We start from the raw sequence: 20167 nt of genomic DNA, 5'->3' as shown, positions 1-20167 counted from the left end.
TTGTGAGATAAACTTTGGAAACAAATCAAGCATTTTTGTGGGGAAACTCATGTGGTCCTGTGGAGCAAGAAGAGTTGTAGGAAATGTCTTTGAAATCAAAGTTTATGAATCACTAGTGTCTGTAAAAATTGCATACAGATGTTATAAAGTGCCTTTTCAGTTTTGATTGCCAAGAAGGTAAACTGAAAACACAGTAGTTGTAAAATGAAGGCATAAAAAGCTGATCAGTGTCATAAATATAGAGGAGAAAACCTGCTTTTTAAATACTTTTTTTATTTGTATCATCTACTGATGTAACTTTTGCAATTGCTTTCAAAATACAGATATAGCAAGTTACCTCTTGACTCAGATTTGCTCTTCTGCATATATTCTATGCTCTTGAATTTGCGTGTATATACAATTAAAAAAAAAATTCCTATCAGCATCTCTGATCCTCCCCAAACCTGCAATCTACTTTGTTAGAACAGTGTTCAAACCTGTTCTCAAACCTTTGCACCACTTCATGACTTTCTTTGGGTTTTTTTTGTCACCTTATTTCTATGTACTGAAGGTTTAGGAAAGAGTGCACTGCATTATTTTAGCCTTCTTTTGCTGGAAACAATTGCCAAGTGGTAAAAATTTTGAAAAAAAAGTATTACAGATGCCAGGTGTCATGTCTGCTTTTCAGCCGTGCTTTATCACTTATACAGAGAATCAGAAACACTGGAAACGTTCTTATCTGGATGTATAATACTTAAAACCTCTGCGGTAGCTGGCAACATTGGCCTTGTGGGTGCTGAAGCAGTGCAAAGCATCTGTATTGCATACCAGGATTTTCCTGTATGTCCATTGTTAGCCCAGCTGGCTGTTACTGAATGCCAGGTACACTGATACTGTCCACAAATGTCCACAGAATTACAAAAAGTCATTCTGCACAGATAGTCTAGCATCCCTGTCGGATTACTTTTTGCAAGTCTGAAGATATTTCTTCAGTGAGTTATAATAGATCTTCACTTTTCTCAGTTTTCTAGATCATATATTTAGAAGACAAGTATCATCCTGAGATTTCAAGTTTTGTTTTAGTTAAACAAACTCTATGGAATATATTTCATGAAAACACCGAGATGGTGGAATTATTTTGGTTTTATAGTTATGAATTCTTTTTTTTCTACAGTAGGAGACACATTTCCTTTGCTCTGCTCCTCACATGGATAGTTGAGTACACCAGAAAATAAAATATGGCTGGGAAATAATTCACTGAATTTAACTAAGTGATGAAACAGCATGATGTGTAGACTTAACCTAATTGGTCAGGCATGTGCACATAATGCTTCAGATATGTAACAGGACATTAAGAAGTCTGAACTTCTTACCAAATAATAAAGTATGGTATATATTACTAACCCACTTCCCTGCATGTCTGTATCAAAGATATTTCTTTATGACTCTCATTTTCACTTATGCCACTGAATGCTCTGTGATACAGGGGGGAAGAAGTCAAGCTCAGCATTTCCTGTCCTTTGTTATTTTTAGAAAGCTGAGGTAGTACATACATCTGTGAAACTGCTGTGTCTAGAAAAAGCACTTTGTGCCAGGCTGCTGTATTGTTGCATTCAGAGGGAGATGGAAGCAAGGGTCAAAGCAGGTGATGGTCTCAGAGAGAGCTCCAGCTGGAGTTAAGTGTGAGTGAAGAGGGCACAGGGTGCTGGTAGAGATGGTGATCATGCAGAGCCCATGGGCAGAGACCATAAATATAAATATATATACATATATATATATATAAATTTGTTGACTTCCATTTCTAATGACTGAAGAAGCAGAGTTGGAAGAGCCTGGGCTGTTTTTCAAGATGGTTTTAGTGATGTGCTTAGAAGAATGATAGTTTCACATTTTCTTTGCTTGTACTGACTACCTCAGCTTCCTGGTTCTGAAATTTGGACATAAGAGACGGGACACAGGGACAAGTACTACAGGATGGAACAAATTACATCAGCATTGAAAAAAAGGTTACCTGCCATTTAAAGTTCACTATAATTTTAGAAGGAAACAGTTTACAGATGAAAATGAGATAAAGGCCTCTGGGGCTTGATGTCTAAAGAAAAAGGTAGCTCAGTGCAGGACAGCAGCTCTCCTAGAGCTGCAGAAAAATAATGTCCTCAGACAAATAGGCTGAAGTTATGCATAGCTTTAGTCTTCATCTCACTGAGTGTGCTTCTCTCGGTGTTCTCCACAATCACTATCCCAAAGTTCATACAACCCAAAGAGAGCTTTCCAGCCCTGTGACTATGGCTGAGCTTGTGATTCCTTTCACCTGCACCCCATCAGAAAGTTCCCATAAACAATTTAAAGTTGCCCAATTGTTTCTCATCCTGAGACCCTGAGGCATGATGCTTTTCCCACTCTCAGAGTCAGATTTTCCAGTTGTGATGGAAGACAATGACTGCTAACACAACAAACCTAAAATCCCCTAAACTAAACACCTACTTAAACTACTCATGTTTTACTCTTCAGTTTGCAGAAATCCACTGTTACTTTCCAAAGGGGCTGTCAAAATAATCCTGGATTCATATTCATTTTGCATAACATAGCTTTTAATTTCCTTGTTTCACTCATTATATGGTATGCATCAAAAACTACATTAACACTCTTACACATATCCCCCTTTTTTCTGAATCCTGATTACGTGAGCAATAACTTAACATTTGCATGAGTGAGTGTTGAAAATCAGACTTTCTGAAAGTGTATATCTTCTTGTTAATTCTTTTGATTTCTGCGTTATGGCCAGGGCCAAAAATTAATTTCTGCTATTAACAGGTGCCAAATTCAGCTACAATTTGAGTCAAAGAAATGCCCTACAAAATGTCTTGCAAAGTGATTTTCCTTCCACAGAGGAAAAAGGTAACTCATTCCTAAACTCCAGCCATGGCTAAATTATCTGATGTTGGCAGTGGTTCAGAGACAATCTACAAACAAAATTATAATCACTAGGCCATCAGTTTCCATTGGTCTGGCCAGAAAGGATTTTTCCCCCGGACCTTATCCCATTTAATCTTGTTCTTTTGCCTTCACCATTTCAGTCCCTTCTTCATACTTAATTTCTCATGCTTCTCTCTGAGTCCTTTCCTCAATCTCCAATTTGGTTTCCCTTTCCAGTCATCATCCTTTATTTGCTTAATGACACTAAGTGCAAGAAAATTCCAAATGAATTCAGTTCGGCTCAGGTCTTAGGTTTTTTTTTTTTGTTAGTTTTTTTTGTTTGTTTGTTTGTTTTGTTTTGGGTTTTTTTTTTTTTTTCCTATTCTAAATAAAGCTGAGATAGGAATTGTAGTCTGAAATACAGATACTAAAATCTGATTGATGAGTTCTGACTCCTATATCTGTATTTTGACGTCTAAATAAAAGTGGTTATCCAATAGCTTTGAATATCTGCAGTGGAGGTGTTAAGTATTGTATTTAGACATTCACTTATAAAATGTTTCTAATTTCAAAAATTAAAAACTTTTGGTGGTTAAAGTATTCTGTAAGTGAACTAGTAATCTTGTCTAGAAATAAATGGTTCATAGTATCAAAGTCAAAAGGGGTGCATTCGAGTCCTGTGAAAGCTTTTTGTTTCATGGTTCCATAACACCATGTTTTTCATATTATGTTTAATTATGGTATTTGTTAGCCAAGATAATAAGTGTTCAAAAGGAGCTGCAAGACCCTAATTAATAATAATCCCCATTCCAAAGACTACAGTGAAATTGGGGAAATTAGTATGAATAGAACCACTGGTTTTTCTAATCCATCCTTTTTCTTTGGACTGCTATTCATCAGCCATGCCCCAAAATGCTCTCCACTCACTACTCTTCAACTCCATGCTGTTTGAATCTTCATCTGTTGTTAGACTTTTCAATATCCTAATTATGTTTTTAAGTGAAAAATCTCTCATTAAACCCCAACCTAAACCTCCTTCTCATTTCTCATTTCAAGTCACAGTGGAAACAAAACAATGACCATTACAGAAGTAGCCCTTTTTTATACAACATTTATTACATTTAAGTTTTCCTGTCAGCACTTTGTTCCAGACTGCAGACATTCAAACTCCTCAAAACAAGCTATGGCTGTAATATAGCCAAAGGCAATCACATCAGGGGAGCTTCAGTAAACATCTTTAGAGAAGCATTACATCTCAAATTTTCCTTAGCTTAAAGCTAAATACTTAGTTATTAATGACTTTATTTTTTTAGACCTGCTAGAGGAATATGGACAGCAAAAAGGCATCTAGTATTAGTGGCTGTGTGGGTTTTATAGTGCAATTTGTAAATATGAATTTTTGGTTCCTAGATCCAATCTCTCTCTGAACTAGAGGTCAAGAAATGAGTGGAGGAAAAGGTAGACTAATTACTTTTTCCGCATTAAAAGTGATGAAGAACTTCCTTATACAATTTAAATGACATGCCCATGGTGGTATGCGAAAGATTGTATCCCTACAATGCATTTTTCTTTGTAAACATCCTGTCAAGGTGCTTCAGTGAATTCTGAATTGTTTTATCTCTGCCTCAAGGGGAAAAACCAGTTGTCTTTATAATCCTGTGTTTTAGGATGCTTTAAATGCTGATCTAGTCTACAAGGATTAGGCACTATGTGGCATGTTCCTTAATCTGGGCCCCAGTGATGGCTGCATTCAAAGCAGAGCACATTTTGGGAATTGATGCAGGTCCCTTCTGGGCTCAGCACCTGTGGAAAGTAGGGTATAGGAAGAAGGCTAATATCTGCTTGGGACTTCTGAAATGGATTTGCAACACATAGACCTAAACATTCACATCATGGAACTGCTTCTGGGGTCCCCTACAGCAGTCATAATGGAAGCATAGCATTTAAAACTTTTAACAGCTGCAAGTAGGAATGTTAAACACTTCCAAAAAGTCTGATGTTGCATTTGAAGCAAACAATTGTCTCTCCACAGCCCAACTGGCAAATGATTAAACCTTCAATACTTTTCTCTTGTGCGCATGCCATCAGATGCAAAGTGTACACAAGGGATTAGCAGGTCGCTGAAGAATTTTGAAATTAAGTAGAGAAGGAGCAAATAAAATTCCTAGATGTTGTGAGGTGCCAATTTAATCTGTGTCCTCAGAACATAGCAACATGAAATGCTACTAACCAAATTACTTGTTTAATAGGTACTATCAGTATTTTGGCATCTGTAACCCACTTGATTATGAGAAGTTAATAGGTGTAGGGCTCTGGCTGATATGGTCTGTCCATGCCCTTACTGAAGTAAATATATTACCACATGCTGTGAAAAATCTCACAATTCTGCTTATTTACATGTCTATATTAGATTTTTTGCACTTACATGGACTCTGGAGGATTATGGTTATATCCTGTGTTTGATTTTATAAACCATGTTGCTGTAACAGCAGATGTAAGCTGACAAGTACATTCCCCAACTGGCATGTATAGGTGGTGTTCCATCTCATAAGTTCATGTTAGGACCAATTCTAATAATAGCACAAAAATCTTAAAATATCATACAAAACTAGGCGAGAAGTGCTTGGCCTTCCTCCACAAGCTGGTAAAGGGTAAAATAGAGCTTTCTAGGCAGTCGTTCTTGGATATCACACTATTCTGGATATTCCCCAAGCATTTGATCCTGGCTAGAAACATTTGTTCTTTAATTTGTTCTGATCTCTATGACATAAATGTATCATGAGCCTCTTTCTAGATCCCAGGAGGGAAACTATTTCCATTTCCCAAAACCAGGATAGGAGCCTTTCTTTAAACACCAGCCAGCAGACAAACCACAAGGGACTAGAGAAGGTGACCTCTTGTGTGCTTTGGCAACTACAACCTCCCAGCATCCTTTCCTGTCTAGGGCTAAAAGTTTTAGGATTGTGAACTCTCTTAAAAGATATACCTGTGAATTTCTTTGTCTTAGCAATAGTAAACTGATAAGACAGAACACTGGTGTAACTAAACAAAAAAAAAAAAAAATTGAAAAGTTGCCTGAGAAAACATGGGTACAGAAGCCTGGGACAAGATTTGCAGTGGGACTGAAGCAGTTCTGAGTGACTTACAATGGGCAGCTCCTTAGTAACGTGCACTCTTTCTTCTTGTGGATTGGTATTAAAAAGAGTAGTAGAAAACAATAACAACAAATATTTATTACTTAGTACTTTAAATAAGAAATGCTATTACTGTTTGTTGTCTTTGGGAAATGGAGTTATAAATGTTCACACACAGCTGTAGCTGGTGTCAGTGGGACTCCAGAACAAGATTCCTGTTAGCTCAGATTTTCATGAGCAAAGCTGATATAACCCTGACACTACCCAGACCCTGAAGTGGCTTGGAGAGGTAACGGGTGAAGGCAGAAGTAGGACTGCTGCTTGGTACAGCAGGATGGCTGCAGTTTTCTCACAGGACAAGGTGTAGTTATCCCTGCCATGCTGGGTCACATAGGTGCACTCTCCCCTGACAGCTCAGCCAAAAAAACTTGCACGGTTCTTGGCTACAGCTGAGCATAACCAGCCTTTGGCTACTGAAGTGCACACACCAGATGCCATTGGTAGAAATAAGAGCCAGATGTGTGAGCTGGATGTGTAAAATATGTGAACTGATGTGTCTGCTGAGGTCTCAGCCCTGTTAGTACTCACTGTGTAAATCCCTCAGTAAGTCCACCCCAAGTGGCAGTCCAAGCCTGACCCATCAGCTGATTGTCTCTGCTTTCAGGTGCTCTGGATGTGCAGACAAGGTGTGGGTGCTGACCACACTGTCCACGTGGACCATCAGCCCTGCACGTAAACCAGAAGCAGTTCCTGGGGAGGGGAGCTGGGAATGTACAGTCAACAACATGCCTGGATCATGCTAACTGTCTCTGTGCAGCCTGGGTTGAACTGGTTCTGTACCAGAACCGAGAGCTGGTTCACTCTTGTCAAGCAGTTGGAGGACCCATCCATGGTCTTGGAACAGAGGAAGGACCTATTCAGCTCTTGAGAACAGTGTGGAGATGCATGGCCCTAAACAAAGAAAAAACCCCAAAAAACTTCTGCCTATCTGCATCTGTTGACATTCTAACAGTAGTATGAATGTTGGCTTAGGAACCTGCAAAACCTCTCCTTCAGTCCTACCATTCCATTAATTTATTATGTTACTCTCATGCACTCCAAAAAAAACCCAGAAAATACCTTTTTTATTTTCCTAACTAGTAAAATTGCAATCACTATTTTTTAAATTTTTAAAACTTTCTAACTTTTTTTAAAAATAAATTGATTTGAGCATATTATATACTGGTAATTAAGCTCATACATTTATGCCTCTCTTGGAAGTCAGTTTTGTTCCTAACTCAGATGTAGGATTAGGCTTTTGTGAAACTGCTGTATGCAGATTAGGACCATATATACAATAGTGTGTATTTGGATTTTTTACATATTTTACTACTTTTAAATATCAAAAACTGCATGCTAGAAATGGTCCTTTGAAGTCTTCACTATCTATTTGTATGGGTCTCTTGCTATTATTTATATAGCAATACTATGATATAAAAGCACACATATAGAATGCACAATATAGATTTTTGTTCCTGTCACTGTACATTATATTCTCTTCATTACAACAAAGCATCTTGTCCTCAGACGACTCTCAAGAGAATCTGAGCTCTGTGTTGTGATCTGAAGGGCTTGCATTATACATTTGCCTGGAGCTTTCATTATTAATAGCCCCTCCTTGAGCACCTCTTAGCTAACTGACATTTATTTGAGACCACTGAATTCCTAAACTTCTCTGACCTTGCTACATGAACTCAAGATTCATAGTCTCAAGTAGAATGGATAAATCAAATAAAATATTTTTTATTATGAGGTCTCGAATGCTCACAGCAAAAGAGAATAAAGTTATACTGAAAAATATTTATCTAGAACAACATGCTTTTATTCCCCAGTTTATGGTATTTTTCTATTGTGTCAATTAAAGTGAAACAGCAATTTCTTTACTTCTAGCTGGTTATATTGTATTTGTAGTCAAAATTGAATAGGAAGTTTTACAAAAATCATTTTCATGAGTATTTGAACAGTCAAAATGACATAATGGATTTTTTTACAGTAGCATTAGTCCTTGCCAGCTATAATATGTCAGTCAGTACAACTGTAATAAGAGACTCTGGTAGGAATAGGTATTGGATTTGTTTTATGTCAATGTTTCCTTCAGATTTTTCCATACAGTCCCTGCAGAATGAACCTTCCTGTGTTTTGAGCCACTTACTCTAAGCATTTATTCTTTTGTTTCCAGTACTTTGAGAAAAACAACGGGAGGAGAGGTCACTGATAGAAAAATCCCAGCCCCGCTGCAGAAAACACGGGACCCTCTTTGGGTTTTGGGGTTTAGAGCATGACCCTCAGCAACACGCAGCAGGCAGCTGACAGCCTTTGTAGAAATTTGCTCTTTGGTGTTCTTTCTACTACTGAAGCTGGGGTTTGAAACACAAAACATGCTACTAAGGAGGGTGTTTCTTGAACCCTTGTTAGATATTTAGCATACAGTATATGTCAAAGTCTGCAGGGTTCATTCCTCGAATTCCCAAGTATCTAAGGCTCATCCCCTAATGAACAGTTTGTTTCTCATAACATTTCTGCTGATTCAGAAGAGTGTGAAGTCCCACTCACAGCCCTAGGAGAATTTCACCAGCAAAAGCTCCATTTGTGTAGGATAAATCAGTTGTTAACTAACAAGATAGATGTCTTTGCCATGTAGATAGGAGGAGTTCTGCAGAAATATCTGGGGAGAATGGAGCCTTCAAACAACTGAAGTACTCTGTCCAGGTGACTTAAGCTTCACAGGAACTCTTTTTAAAAGCTGTGCTAGGAGAAGATGTATAAACTCGAGGTAGTGTCCCAGCTACATGGCTAGTCCTGAAATCCACACAGTCATGTCGTATTACCCTCTCTGGAATATTCCTTTTTGTTTCAGGGATGTGATGTAACATGTTTTCAGAAATACAAGTCCATAATTTTATTTTCAATACACTATTTTTAATAGATTAGTCAAAAGGTACTGTGTTTAGACTTGCATCTATCAAGGCACTGCAAAAATAGAGATGCTAAACTGTGCACAAGGTTGCATACACAAGCTCTGTGAATTTTCCTTTGAAAGCAAATTACCACCCCAAATGCAAATAAGAAGGTTGCATCTGGTGTGCCACCTTTGGAACCTAATTTAAGTGATTTGAATATATGCTTGGAAGTATCTTTTTCCACTGACTACAGTAAAAGTCCAGGGTAATTGCCTGAGATAAATTATTCACTGAAGTTAGGTCCCTGAACTTAGACAGTAGGACTGCCTTTATTGCCTATCACTCCTGTCTTAGTCTTTAGACTTCTAAAGGTGGGCAATCAGCAGGTGGGGATGCAAAGACATAAGCAATCATATCTGGTCAAAGAGTGAAGAAATTAAGTCAAAATGTCTACAAAGGCAAATGTCCCTATTTTTAATAAAAAAATCTTTTGAAAATGTTCTGAAGATTTTCCCTTCTGTGAACATTGCCTTCATACTACCTAGAGAAGAATACTGCTTCTGGAAGGGGTGCCTATTTCAATTTACTTGGGAGTCAAAATGACACCTCGAAAGTTTTGTGTGGTTTTCAGTGTCTGGAAGCCTTTCAAAGAGCATGCCAACTTGCAGACAGTTGTAATATTAAAGCAACACAGAGATACTGATCAAGGACAATACTAGCTCCTTCCCAGAGGTAATTGTGGCAAATGATGTGTGAGGTGCGTCCTCTCCCCCTGACTTGCAGCTGTCTCAGAGGTTTGGGCTAAGGAGTGAGGGCACAGAGCAAAAGCAAAGCAAACATGAGGCAGAAAGACCATTGACAACCCTCTACATGAGAAAAAGTGGCAAATGGCAAATGTCACAGTTCCTGCAAAATTTGGACCACTGGACAGATCTGAGGGTGCTGACTGCGATGGGATTTAAAGGGTTTTACTTTCCTCTTGTTCCAGTGGAGAGCAAACTACCAGGCCTGTTTGCCTGTCTTTGGAGAAAAGCCAAGGGTTTTATCCTCTGGGGAATAAATTATACACATAAAATATGAGGCATCAGGTAATGTAATTAGCTCAATTTAGATGCACTATTGACATGACACTAGCGCTTATTACTAATGAATACACTGCTAGTGAATCATTAATCATGGGAGTATCTAGCTACCATGCTTATGAAAGCTTTATTGTGGAAAGGTAGAAAGTTCATTTAGGCTGTTGGATTTTTGTGGGCCAGTTGTTTGCTTCACTTTTTCACCTTTTTTGATCAGCTGTTCTCAACTGGACTTGTGACTAAAAAGAATATGAGTTGAGTTTTGCAGGAAATTTGGTGACAAGGGTAATGGAAAAGTATTGAATATCTTCACTACATTTTCTTTGCACCACAATTCTGGACAAGGCACAGAAAAAGGCACATAAATCTAGAAGTAAACTGAGAAAGAACTGAATTGGCAACAAGCAGATCTCAATGGCACAGAGGATCGAAGAAGAGCATTTAAACAATGGGGAAGACATTTTCAGTGAGGATTTGCAAAGGTACAAAGACAGTCACAGAGGTGTGGAAGTGGGAAATAAAACAGCTACATAGCCATATCCCAAGCCTCACTCAGGCCTTCATCCTAAAAACTGGATGTGCTCTGACAGCTGCACTTGTGGGAACTGGGACTTGGGGCAGGGGCACTCCGCAGGTGTGCAGCCTGGTGTAGGATGTAAGCAAGGGATTAGGCCTCAGGCAAGTTCATGAAACTTCAGCTGTGACTTCTGGCACCAGAGGGTTAATGACAATCCCTGGTGTGGCAAACTGCTTGCTTCAGGGCAGCTCCATTTTTTTAAGGAGATTCACAGGGAGGATCGGAAGCCTTTGCAGTGGTGACTGGTTCTGGGCAGTCAAAACAGCTCTGGCTTTTCTGAAGAGGACACCAGCCCTGCCAGAAAACCCTATCCATTGTAGTCAGATGTTTCGCTCCTCACGAGATACCAGGCAGTGCTCCATGTTTCAGGACTTGGTGCTACATCCCCATCATTAGTGAAGAAATTCAGGAAAATCCAGGTGCATCAAAACTGCATGGATAACAAGCTTTATATTGCAAACACTAGCTGGAGCCTCACCAAACCAAAATATTTTACAGGCTGTTTGGAATCTGAGCAGTAGGATGCAGAGATGTGGTATCTTGTGACAAGCTGGCTCTGGCTTCTGGTATTGAAGCAATTCAACTGATGAAATTTTGCAAGCCCAGAATCACTCTTATTATGCCCTTGCTAATTGATTGAAGCTGTTCCAATACCAACATTTTCCATATAAAAAGGAACATTAAAAAAAATCTGCCTTATAGGAAATAGAGTTTTTAAATAAAAAGTATAATTTCACCGAATTTTTACAGTCACATTTTGTTCCACATTCTTAGCTACAGATCAAATTTGTGTGATCAGGATTGTACATCTGTGTCAAATTCACTCAAAAGGACAAAGTGCTCAGGATATTTCATGACCTTGTCCTTCACCTCTGAACTTGCTTTATCTCTTTGCAGAACCAAACACAAGAAGATGTGCTCAGACTTGCTTGTCCTTTTCAGCTCACACCTTGCACCCTACACAGCCCCTTTTGCATCCATTTTCCTCCTTTCTTGATCAAGATTAGTCATGTAAGATGTAGGAATCAGCTAACCCTTGATGTACTGGATTATTTCAAACTATTTTGACAAAGATGTCAGGTTTTAAAACAAAGTGAGACAAAAATCACACAGTATAAATTATTTGTGAATTGAAACAGTTCCTCTTGGATGGATAATTTGCTTATAAATAAATAAAACAGCTCATAGAAAGATCATGCTATGAGAAAATGAAACCATAAGTGAACATGTAGTGCATTATTTTTGACAGATTTTGTATTCATTTAGCACAGTTACATGAATTTACTAAGGAAAATAAATATTCTTTGGGAAGAAAAAATTACTTCTAAGCTAGATGATTTCTGCTCTGGATTGTCTTTCTTTCTTGAATGACAGTATATTGGAGGGGACTACAAGTAATTCTCAGTTCAAAAGGTAGCTACAGAGGGTAAAATAAATCTCCTGGAAACCAAACTTCCTTCTGGCATGCTGAACATCACACAGAGTGTTACAATCTGGGCTGCAGCTAATAAAAATGGGAATCTTCCCATCCTTATTAAACACATGAACATTTGCTAGCACTTACTATGAAAATATTCCTGTGTGAACATAGAATAAAATGTCCCAAATCTACAATCAGATATGGGACTATGAAGCCTGAAACCCACAAGACTCTGCACAAACTACAGCTCTGTATCCATCCCACAGTGGCTCAGATTTCAGGATCAATGCTCTAATTATCCCAAACTTGAAAAGTATGCTAGAAAAATGTTTTTTGCCAAATAGAGAAGGAAACAGAAAAGACATTTCCAGTGTGAACAGACATGTCTATGCCATAAAGACAATTGGGGTTAGTTTCAACAGAGTTGTCAACTGCCGCTGTCAACCCTGGGAGTGTTTAATCACTGAGGCAGAGATATATCCTTCAGTATGGGAGGTGCTATTAAGGTGTTGTGTTTCCTTCTAAAAGCTTCTAGCAATCTCATTTCTTAGAATGACACAGTCAGTAGTTAGGAGCAAGCAGAGGACTTACCATCCAGATTTTCAGTGGGAATTTCGTGTTACTTGGGTTGTGGAAAGTTTTGACACATGAGGGTTGTGGGTCCCCAGTTTTGCCCTTGCTTTTCTGTCAGACTTCTTGCCTTCCCAGTCTCAGTTCTTGTTTCTCCAAGTTCTGCCTCTCAAATACCAAATACTTTTACTCCATGGACATTAATGAATGTCACAGAATGCACAGTAAATCCAGAACTTCTGTGTCACATTAGACCTACTGCACATGTGCACATACTGTGGGTATGGTGAAAGTGCAGTCTGATACTTATTTAAAATGCTATGTCCTGGAACCAGCATTTGCCAGCCCATGTGTCCATATTTTTTCATGACCAGTTCTTGATTGCAGTATACTTTCCTTCCTCTCCCATCCTGTTATCCACTGGGGGACAGTTTTCAATAAAGCTGTTTCCATTCCGGAGCCTCATGGAGGACAGCATGTTGTGTGATCAGGATTGTATCTGTGCTGCAAACTGAGTCCCTGTGACAGCCTGACTGCAAACATGATATTGCAGGGCTTCAGGAAAACAAACTTCCGTATCTTCAAGGAGATAGTCAATAGGATCTCCTGGAAGACTGCCCTCTGGGACAAATGGGTGAAACAGAGCTGGCTTTAGTGAAGTCTTCCATGGAACACAAGAGCTAGCCATTCCCAGGAGCAAGAAACTGGTGAAGGAAAACAAGAGATCAGTGTGGCTGAGTAGGGAACTGCTGGTCAGACTAAAGGGAAATAAGCAAGTGCAGAGGCATGGAAACAAGGACAGATAACCTGGGAAGAGTATAGAGATGAAGTACAGTTATGTAGGGATGGGGTGAGGAGGGTCAAGTTGAAACTGGAACTGAACCTGGCAAGGGATGAAAAGAATAACAAGAAGTACGTTAACAAGTATGTTATATAAGTATGTTAACCAGAAGAGGTCAAAGTGTTCCCTGTGGAAAAAAAATGTTGGAATACTGGTAACAACAGGTGAGGAGAAGGTTGAGGTAACAGTTTTTTGCTGCAGTCTTCAATGTTAACCTCTCTCCCCACACTCCTTGAGTGGATGGACAGCAGGATGAGAACTGGGCAAGCAAAGTTCCTCCCACTGTAAGAGAAGATCAGGACCACCTGAGGAACCTGATTGTACTTCAATCTATATGACATCATGAGCTGTATCTCATAATCCTAAGGAAATTGGCTGATGTAGTTGTCAAACCACTATCCATGATATTTGAAATGTCATGGCAGTCAGGTGAAGTCCCAGCAGATCATGGAATCCTTCCAGAAACTAAGGTAAGAAACTTGCAGAACAGGAAGGTGATTTAAGAAAGCCAGCAAGGCTTTACCAACACCAAGTCCTGCCTGACCAAACGAGCGGCTTTCTACCATGGAGGGACTACATCAGTGGACAAGCAAAGGGTTTCAGATTACATTTAACTGTATTTCTGTAAACCCACAACATCCTGCTTTCTAAATTGGAGATGGATTTGATGACTGGACTGTTAGATGGATAAGAAAGTGTTTGGACAGTTGCATCCAGAGAGCAGCGATCAGTAGCTGAGAATCACGACGGACATCAGTGACATCCCTAAGTGACATCCCTAAAGGGTCCATACTGGGACCAGCATAATTTAATGATCCCTTCTCTGTGCTGACCAGTGGTGGGTCCCGAGGACAGGGGAGGTTTATGTGGGATATTATGAAAAGGTTCTTCCCCCAGGGGAGGGTTGGGCACACGAACAGGCTCCCCAGGGAAGTGGTCACAGCACCAAACCTGACAAGAGTTCAAGAAGTGTTCGGACAATGCTCTCAGACACATGGTGTGACTCTTGGGGTTGGTCCAGTGAAGGGCCAGGAGCTGGACTCAATGATACTTCTGACTCCCTTCCAACTTAGCTTATTCTGTGATTCTGTGGTTCTATGATATCTTCATTAATGACACAGACAAAGAGATTGAGTTCAGCCTCAGTAAATTTGCAGATGATGCCAAGCTGAATGGTGCAATTCCCACACCTGAAGGCATCCAGAGGGACAAGCTTGAGAAGTGGGTCCTTGAGGATCTCATGGGGTTTAACAAGACCCAGTGCAAAATGCTGCATGTGGGTTAGGACAACCCTGATATCAATGCAGGCTTTGGGATGAACAGAGTGAGAGAAGTTCTACTGAGAAGGACTTACAGTGCTGGTGGGTGTGAGGCTGGACACCAGCTGACAATGTGAACTGGCAACCCAAAAAGCCAATTGTATCCTGGGCTGCATCCATTGCAGTGTGGCCAGCAAGGTGAGGGAGGGGATTCTGCCCCTCCACTCTGCTCCAGCAAAATCTCACCTGCAGTGCCACATCCAGCTCTGGGGCCCCCAGCACATCAGCTGTAGCTGTATCACACCTGCTGTACCCAAGTCCAAAGGAGGGCCACCAAGATAATTAGAAGGATAGAGCACCTCTCCTATGAGGAAAGGCTATGAGAGAGTCTGGGTTGTTTAGCCTGAAAAATAGAAGGCTTTGGGGTGACCTAACTGTGGCCTTTCAGTACCTGAAAAGAGACTGCAAGAAAAATGGAGAGGGACTTTTTACAAGAACATGACAGGAAATGGACAGGGGAATGGATTCAAATTAAAAGAGTGTGGGTTTAGGTCAGATATCAGGGAGGAATTCTTTCCTCTGAGGGTGGTGAGGCACTGCAGCAGGCTGCCCAGGAAAGCTGTGGATGCCCCATCCCTGAAAGTGTTCAAGGCCAGGTTGGATACAGCTCTGAGCAACCTAGTCTAGTGAAAGCAGTCTTTGACCATGGCAGGGGGTTTGAAACAAAATAATCTTTAAGGTCTCTTTCAATCCAAACCATTCTACAATTGTCTGGATTTGAAATGTTATAAAAACTTGGGTATCTGAATATGAGCTTGAGAAAGATCTGGGCCCAACATCCGATCTTGAAATATTTGAAAATCTGAATAGTAGTGTGTATTCTTCCACCAGCTCAGCAATATGCTTTGAACATGATATTAACAATATTGGAAAGCAGATCGATTTTGGGTCACGTTTCACCTCTTTGGTAGCCCCAGCTTAGCGGGTGGCTGGTGTGGCCTGAATCTCCTTCTGAAGGAGGCGGCTCCCCTTGGCTCCACCCTGTCCTGCTGCAGCTGCTTGGAACAGCAGAGTCCCATGCCTGCCCAGACAGGTGATTCTGCATAATTGGGGATCCTTGGCTGCACCCCGCCCTGCCAGGGCAGGTGCCTGTCACACAGCATTGGCCACTTGGTAGAAAGCCCTACAAAAGCAATTGACTAATTTACAGACCTGCCTATCTCTGGCAATTTATCTGCAATGCCTCAAACCCCCATGTATTTAAATTATTTGTGTGTATTTTGCTCACTCTGCTCAGGAACTATATAGAAGATCTGACAAACATCCACCAAACTGACAAATATGACAAATATTAGTTCTCAGTTTAATAAATTTGGAAAAATATTGACTACAGGGTGATTTCAGAGCTGTACTCATCACACTGTGAGTGCACACATCTCGCAGTAAAATACACATAAAGGTTCAGGCTTCTACATAAAATTCTTTGGGTCCTGTAATCACATGCTGAAAGCTGAGCCAGGCTGCTGACAGAATAGTTTGCCTGCAGCCGTAAATAGTCTTATATGGCTTCCTATAGGAGACTGTTTATTACCCACAAAACCTGGAAAAATCACAGACATGTATACTTTTCAACCATTCCCTAAAATCTCACATACTACAGAAACCAAATCTGTATTATGCATATAGTAAATTTTAATTTAGTACTTAATTATCTCATGATAAGAGAGATAAAAGAGAGGGACTTCTCTCTCCCCCTTTTTGGGGGGGGTGGGGTGGGGTGGGGGGTGTCTTTTGTAAATAGGTACTCTGATTATGATAATATAAGGTTCTGTTTAAGAGTAGGAACATGTTTATCTATTTTGAGAGACAATGGCTGCAATTCAGTGGCTTTTCCATTTTGATTTGCATTAGTGAATATTCTTAATGCCAATTTATGTGCATGTGAAGGTGAATATTATGACAATTGTCTTGGAGCTTTATATTTGATAACTTTCATATGTTTCCTTATAGCTTCAAAAATGCTAGAAAGTTTTACAAATTTTTCATTCTCCCACTGCCCCCAGATTTGCCATCCTGTGCTTTTCGTTACTCATGCTAATTCACCCCCCATTGAGAGCATGGATTTCTAACCAAGAGGAAGCCTATGTAATGGTTTTACAACAGGATAGCATTCTTCCAGTCTTCAGGAAAAGACAGGTAAGCTCACACAAATTGGTGGGCTCTACTTCTCTAGTGATTATTTAGCAACACAATGGCTCACTAGCTTATTTTTTTTGCTGGTATATCTGACCTCCATTAAAAACAGTTTTCAGTCACCTGAAGCTGACTTTCAGCCTAATTCATAGCATTTTTGTGATTAACAGTCTTTGCTATCCCCTTTGTTCTTCTTAATCCCCCTCCTTTAATCACTTCTTGACAACTGAAAAATCAGTTAATATTGTGTTTAAGCTAAACCCTCAAACCTATCATGTCCAAATTGGTTTGAAATTGGGGAAAATGAGTTTTTATGGCCCAGCAAACATGGCTACCCTGCAGAAGGACCTGAAACTACCACGGTAATTCCTTTCATATTATCTTTACTGTAACTTTCCAGTGATATATTTACTGCCTGCTCTGGCAGAGATACAACAGCACTAGTGGGCAAGTACATGTCAGACATTCCTGTATTTGTAATTATAGTTCCTTGCACATGCCAGATGAACTGAAGCATGGCACAAATGCCTGTGTGTTTTTTCAGTATAAATCCATACATTTGCTCTAAGCTTTTACCAGCCTGGCAGAGGAATCTCTTGTATTCAGCCTTTTCTCTTTAGGATACAGAAATTTTTATTAAATTACAAGAGTGATGAAATGTTGAGACTGTCTTCTGCAAATCTGATACAAATCAGGAGGCCAGATTTTTACTCACATGAGCAGTTCAATTACTTTTTGTGGGTATAGCACATAAATATTAGCAAAAATTGAGACTTGAGTTTTTTATTACATTTGCTGTGAATGAATGTGACATACATTAAAAAAAAATGGGAAGTGAACTTAGTGAAACTGTTCAGTATCATAAAGAGTACTATGAGGGAAATCCTTGTTCCAAAGGAATTAATGGGAAGCCTGATATAAAGGACAAGCATCAGAAATATGGTGTATAACCACAAGAATTCTCAGGCATATGCTCTTAGTTAAACAGTTTAGAAGTTTTACTTCTTACATAAAATCTAATATTAGGAATATTTGTGTTAGTTTAGAACTCAAATAAGTTGAAGAGGGCTTCATTTCAGCAGATTACCTTTCACACAGTGAGTTCTCTTATTTGTGGTGGAAGACTAAAATTTGTTTCCACTGGAGAATATAATTGTGTTCTGTGTGAAGTACTGTAGGTGAATTGGGAATAGATGATATTTTTTCTAATTAGAGCCAGGCTTTTGCCTAATTAGATCTGAGTAAGGATTTCCAAACTTGGGTCTGACAGAATTTGTGTGTGTGATAATTTTATTGTGGCAAATAAATTAGTTTCAGACTCATGAAGCTATATTCACTGCAAGAAGAGAATGGGACAAAGCCAATACCTTTGCAACTGCTTGCAAAGGAAAATCCTTGTGAAACTTAGTAGTCTCAGGTATATTTTGTAAATATAAACCTATAATAACCTATGAATAATCTAGGACAAACTTCTGAATGCCTGTGTCCATGTTGAGTGGGAAGCTGGAATGGTGGATCAGATCTGCTCCCAGATTTTCTAGATATTTTCCTTTTCCAGCTAATCCCCTTCAGCTGGGTATTTGCTGAAAAGCCCTGGGGGGTCTGGTTTAGCAAAAACATGTGAAAGTCCTATATGTTGGAGCCCTTCCATTAAAAAAAAAAACAACCACTTTCTTATGCTGAATATCTATCTCTCTCTCTCTCTCTCTCTATATATATATATCAGTGTATTCTGATCAGTATTTGAGTTCTCCTTTCCATAACCAGAGAATATTTACAATTATTTTTAGTTCCTCATAGTCTAAACAAATGTACTCATTAGAAACAATGGAATAATGAAAACAAACATGCCCAATCATGTAAACCAAATGCAAAAAATCTGCCAGTCATTTGTGGAAATGGTTTTGATTTGACTATATCTAAATTGGTGGCAGTATAATTTTCCCTCAGGAACACTGATGTGGTTTTACATGGAGAGTTTAATAAAAGAGGTGACATTTGAGAAATGCAAAAAAACGTGTCAGGGTTGTTATTTTTCACCTAAAAATATTGAGACAAAAATACAATGGGCATTGTGGATTTTATTTTTTTTAAATTGAATATACTCTGTACTATCTTTTCCTAGAGGAAATCCAGACCTACAGGGATAAGTGTTCTAATACTTACAGAAATATTCAACATAAATTTTGCTCTAATACTCTATTTTTCCTCTAGCACACATGCAGCTTACTCTGAGTTTGAGCACATCAAGACCAGACAAGGAGGGCTTCCAGTGATCTTGATTCTGTAAAACATAAATTTTATCAGCATCTCCCACAGGAATTTCTCCTGGAATAAATACCTGGTTTTTTTTTTTTTTTTTTTTTTTTTGGAATTTTGTTAATAATTTTATCTGTGTATTAATTACAATATAATTCTCTGGTTCATGTCAGAAAGATAATTTGGTTGTTACAACAGGTTCATTAAGTGATACCTCATTATTTGTTATTACTGGACCAGAACTAAGAATAACTGAAGTATTTAATGGTATGAGAAGTGCTGAACAATTTGGGCTTCTGTTTGGTCCACCAAGAAGGTGGACATTTTTATCAGAGGACTACTATGTTCCTAAGAACAACTATCATATTTCAAATTTATAACAAGACCTTGTTTAAGATAACATCACAGTGCTGCAATTCAAACATTTATTTCAAAACAAATATATTGTCTTCAATTTGCACTGAAAAAATACTATTTAAACATAATGAGTTACAATAATTCCTACCGATTAGTTTTCATTTCAACAAAATACTGTATTCTGTGAAGCAAATGTAATGGTTAAAATATTTGCCTTTTTAACACATTTCCTGGAAAATAAAATGCCAATTTTGCTCATTCTGTGCCTAGTATCTATATTTCTATAACTTTGTGGCTAGCTTTGATTACAGTTTTCAAGTAGTGTATGCCACTCAAATTAGAACAAGATTTAGTTAAGTATATTAACAAACACAGAGGGACAAGCCTGCACAAATCTGGAACAAGATTCACTGACTTCCAGGAAGTCCATAAGGATTTACACTATTACCAACAGAGCAACATTTGGCCCTGCTTTTTTGCTATATCCACATATATAAATTATAAATCTCAAATCTGGACTTTCACAGCCCTTCCACACATTAATTTCTTTATCTGATCTCATAAAGGTGTCTAAGGCTCCTCATTTTGGATACAGAGAGGTTTCTGATGCAGAGGTTCGAAAGGTTGTGTTTATACCTGCACCC

Source organism: Anomalospiza imberbis, chromosome 1 (assembly GCF_031753505.1).
Source record: "Anomalospiza imberbis isolate Cuckoo-Finch-1a 21T00152 chromosome 1, ASM3175350v1, whole genome shotgun sequence".
NCBI classification, from domain to species: domain Eukaryota; kingdom Metazoa; phylum Chordata; class Aves; order Passeriformes; family Viduidae; genus Anomalospiza; species Anomalospiza imberbis.
This window is presented reverse-complemented; position numbering follows the sequence as displayed.